Below are 5127 nucleotides of genomic sequence, written 5' to 3'. Positions count from 1 at the left end.
TGTAGGCATTTCTTAGCTCTCTCAACACTGCTTGACAGTTTTGTTATTTCAGTCTGATTTTCTGCAATTTTACTTCTCTGCTGTCTGGATGATTTTATTATTTTCCATATTCTCTTTTTCAAAGTGGGAGTTTTATTCTGGTTTTGGCTTGGCAGGGTTTTGGCAGGATACTGCTACAAAATACAAGAGATTTGGAAGCTATGCAGATGGCGAATGCAGTGTTGTGTGCTTTCATTCATGATGGGCTTCCGTCTTTTTTATAACAGGCGGGAAAACTGCCAGCTCTTATTTCCTGTGCCCACTTATGACATATTTAAGCAAGACTGTAGGAGTGGCGTGCAGGGCTGGAGGTTTTTTAGTTTGGGTAAACTCTGGTCGTTGAAATTTAAAATAAAAAGATTCTGTTGAACACTTAGCATTAATCTTCTTGCATTTGTTTTCTATCTTGGTATGTTTTTAATGACTCCATTTACCTTTGAGGTTAGCAATTTCTTCTTTTTAGAAGAGTTAAATGATTACTTAATATTTTCTTTTGGTTTGTATTGTTTGTTTGTTTTCCCCTGAGCTAGTACACATGATAACAATAAAATTTATTTTTTTCAAAAGAACATCTTGCAAATCATTGCCATTAAAATAATAAGACCTGCTCTTTCAATTGAAGTTTAATAAACTTGTTTCTGGAAATGGCTCCTGGAAAAGAGAAGCATTCATTTCAGTTACTTAGATCTGAGAGCTTAAATTTAGATAAAATATCCCTTTTCAAAAAAGGAAGAACAATTTATCAATGTGAAAATTCTAAGTTAATAATTTTAGTCCATTTTTCATTATAACTAAGTAAATTTGCTTATAATATTATGTTTTATTAAATCCTTTACTTAAAATAACATTTTTTTGTAAAACATTTGTGAAAGACACAAAAATAGACTTGAAGAATTGAAAATACATTCTGTGTTCCTGGAATGAAAAAAACACAGCATTATAAAGATTACAATTTCCTCTAAGCAACATTATAAATTTAAAATGTAATACAATCCCAATAAAAATATTTTAAGAGTTGCTTCTAGAGTTACACAAGTCTATTTTGAAGTTCATATGGAAAAATAACCCAACAAAAACAGCCAGAGAAATCCTGAAAAGGGAAAGACAATTTTCTAGACATTAATATATAATCTCTATTATCAAACTATATGGTATTGGCACATAAATGACCAGACATACCAGTGGAAAATCCAGAAATGGATCCTGGTGCATAGGAAAATTTAAAATGTTTTAAACATAGAATCCTGAATCAATGCAGAGAAGATTATATAGTCATATGAAGTAATATAAATTTGAATCATTCCTCACATCATATATCAGGATAACATTTTAAATGCATTAGAGGGTAAAATGTAAAAAATATAACTATACATGCACTGGAATAAAATGGGTAAAATCAGAGTGGAGAACACTTTCATAATTATGATTTAAAATCTAAAAGCAATAAAGAAAGTACTAAATAAATAAAAGTCATTTTTAAAAATGTCTTTGTGGCAAACACACACATAGAGAAAGAGTAAAAATATAAATAGTGAATTAGAAAATAAAATATCAATAACATATTACAAATAAAAATTTACTATCCTAGGAAATACAAAGAGCATTTAATACTTGAGAAGGAAAAAAAATTGTCCTGTAGAGAATTTGCAAAAAAAAAAAAACAGAAAAAGTAAAAGAAATACTCACCCTCACTCATAATAAAAAATATAAATTAAATCTATTCTCAGATATCATTTCTCACCTATCCAAACAGCAAACATCAAAAAGTTTGACAACATACTCTTAGCTGGCCTGTGAGGAACCAGGTGCTCCCATGCACTGCTGGTGGGAGTGAAAAATGACACAACCCAAGGGAATATCTAGAAAAATTACATATATAATTACCCTTTATCTCACCAATCCCACTTTGAAGAAGTTCCTCCAAATACACTGGCAATAGTACAAAATGCCACATACAAAGATTATTCATTGTAACATTATTTGTAATAAGAAAGCTAGAGGGAAATTAATGTCCATACTTTTGAGACTGATGGGATAAATCTTAATGGAATACTAAGCAGCTATAAAAAATGAGTGAGGACAATTATGCTTTACTGTTGTGTAGTGATCACCAGGATAAGTTTTTAGGTAAAAAAACAAGGTGAAGAACAGTTCATATACTATATTACTGTTTATATATAAGAAAGGGGAGATAGAAGTGTGTGGGTATGCATATTTTTGTGTGTGTACATAAGCACAAATACATTTACATATGTTTGTATTGATATACACTTATGTATATCTATGTAAATATATATGTAAATGTATCTGTGTGTATGTATACACATATATTACAAAAAATCAGGAAAGTAAACCAAAATCTAGTAAAAATTGTTACCTATAAGAAGAGGCAGGGATAGAGATGAAAGTTAGACTTCTCTTTTGAATTTTGACTTTGGAGTCTTGTAAATCTTGAAAAGAAATTTAAGCAATGAATCTGTTTAATAAGTCAGTTGCATAATTACATTAAGGGACTTCAAAACATAATATTTTCATTATATAGTCCTTGTGGGATATATCCTAAGCATAACACTACCTGACTTGAAATTATACTATAATGCTATATTAACCAAAACAGCATGGCACCAGCATAAAAATAGACACTCTGACTGATGGAACAAAGGTTAGGTGGGAGATGGGGGATAATTGCAATTTGAGGTTGTAGGCATGCTTATAGTATTGATCCAATCATTACATCTTGAGCACAGGTGTTGATGGTCAGCTCTGTGCTCCATGAATATGTATACTCAATGAAAATAAACATAAATAATAAAGAACCAGAAAGAAACCTTAAATTGTACTCAATGGTCTTATTATTAGTAGAAATGCTGGCATTGTTATTTTAAAACTATTATGAATATATGTGGGATAAAAGAACTAAGTGATTATGTTAACTCCAGTAGGAACCAAGATTTTCAGACCAAAAAAAAAAAGATCTGAATATAAAATCAAAGAATTTAAGTAAATACCCTATAATCCAAAATTTGATTTGCTAATATCACTATGAACCCATGAAATATTTTCTGTATATAAATAAGTATGAATTTTCAAATTCTTTTCACTGAATAGGCTTGAAATAATTAATAATTCAGGACAGCCTGAGCCTGAGCTCCAGAGAAGGCACACCCACCAGCTAACCACACAGGCCCCCCAGATGAGCACTGCTACTCCCACAATGTGGCCCTGACCTCAGACATTGGTGCATACCTGCCATGATCACTGGAGAAGGCATGCACACCAACCAACCACATGGGTGCCCCAGGTGATCACCATTCCTGTGGCACAGCCCAACTTCAGGTACCAGCCCATGCCCGCCATGAGCCCCAGACAAGGCACACCCACTGGCCAAGCAGTAGCTGTGGCAGCTCACCACATACTCAATTACATTGATGCAAGAAGAGTCTCAGCACAGCCTACAAATAGAGGAGGAATTCTTTCCCCTTGTAGCCCACTCCAGAGTAATAAAAGAAACAAGGGTCCTACCAGATGACCAAACCTCAATAAAAAAAATACTAGAACTACAAATAAACATGAAGATATGACACCACCTAAGCAATATGTTAATTCTCAAGTATGAGGCCCTATAAAGCAGGAAACCCTTGAGGTGTCTGAAAAAAATTCTGAGCACTGATCTTAAAAAAACTCAAAGAGATAAGAGAAGAATCAATTAGAGAATACAAAAAAAAAAAAAAGAAAGAAAAGAAAAAATATCCAGGACATGAAGGAGGAAATTTACAAAGAGATTAATACCTTAAAAAAGAATGTAACAGAATTCCTAGAACTGAAGGATTCACTCAATGAAATAAAAAAACAGAACAGAAAGCTTGCGCAGAAGACTAGAGCAAGCAAAAGAAAAAATTTCAGAGTTTGAAGATGGTCTTTTTGAAATAACCCAAGCGAGCTAAAACCTCAAGTGCACAAATATTCAAATCATAGGTATTCCAGAAGGCAAACAAAAAATGAAAAGGCATTGAAAACCCATTCAGGGAAATAATAACAGAGAACTTCCCAGGTATAGGGAGAGATGCAGACCTTCAGATCCAAGAGGCCCAAAGATTCCCAAACAGATTTGATCCAAGAAGATCCTCTCCAAGACACATTGTAATCAAACTGGCAAAATTCAAAGACAAAGAGAGAATTCTAAAAGCAGCAAGAGATAAGCATCAAGTCAACTATAAGGGAGCCCCCATCAGACTAACAGCAGACTTCTTAACAGAAACTTTGCAGCCAGAAGAAAATGGGATTATATATTCAAAATACTAAAAGATAAAAATTTCCAGCCAAGAATTCTGTGTTCAGTAAGATTATCCTTCAGAAATGAGAAAGAAATAGTGTATTTCTCAGGCAACCAAAAATTATTGGAATTCACTACCACACAACCAGCACTGCAGGAAATACTCAAAAGAGTCCTATATTTGGAATCTGAAAAATGAAAATCATTATCGTGGATTTACAAGAAAGAGCAAAACCCACCATTAAAACAAAAATGCAAACAAGAAAGAGAAAGAAGCTAAATAATGTCACCTTAAAACTCCAACTAACTTTGAAGATGCAAAATAAAAGGGGAAGAAAGGGACAAATAATATTTAAAACACCTAAACTAAAATCAATTTCATGTCAGGAGTAAAGCAATACCTGCCAATAACAACCCTAAATATAAATGGATTAAACTCCCCATTCAAAAGACACAGACTGACTGACTGGATTAAAAACCTAGACCCAACGATATGCTGTCTTCAAGAGACCCACCTCAATTATAAAGACACTTATAGACTAAAAGTGAAGGGATGGTAAAAAATATACCATGCAAATGGAAACCAAAATCAAGCAGGAATAGCTCTTCTTATATTTGATAAAATAGACTTCAAACCAAAAACCATAAGAAGAGACAAAGAAGGCCACTATATAATGATAAAGGGATCTAGCTAGTTAGAAGACATAGCAATCATAAATATTTATACACCCAACACTGGAGCACCCAGATATGTAAAGCCAATACTGTTAGACCTGAAAAAAGAGATAGACCCTAATGCAATAATGGTGGCTAAC

This window comes from Galeopterus variegatus, unplaced genomic scaffold, assembly GCF_000696425.1.
Source record: "Galeopterus variegatus unplaced genomic scaffold, G_variegatus-3.0.2 Scaffold1856, whole genome shotgun sequence".
NCBI classification, from domain to species: domain Eukaryota; kingdom Metazoa; phylum Chordata; class Mammalia; order Dermoptera; family Cynocephalidae; genus Galeopterus; species Galeopterus variegatus.
This window is presented reverse-complemented; position numbering follows the sequence as displayed.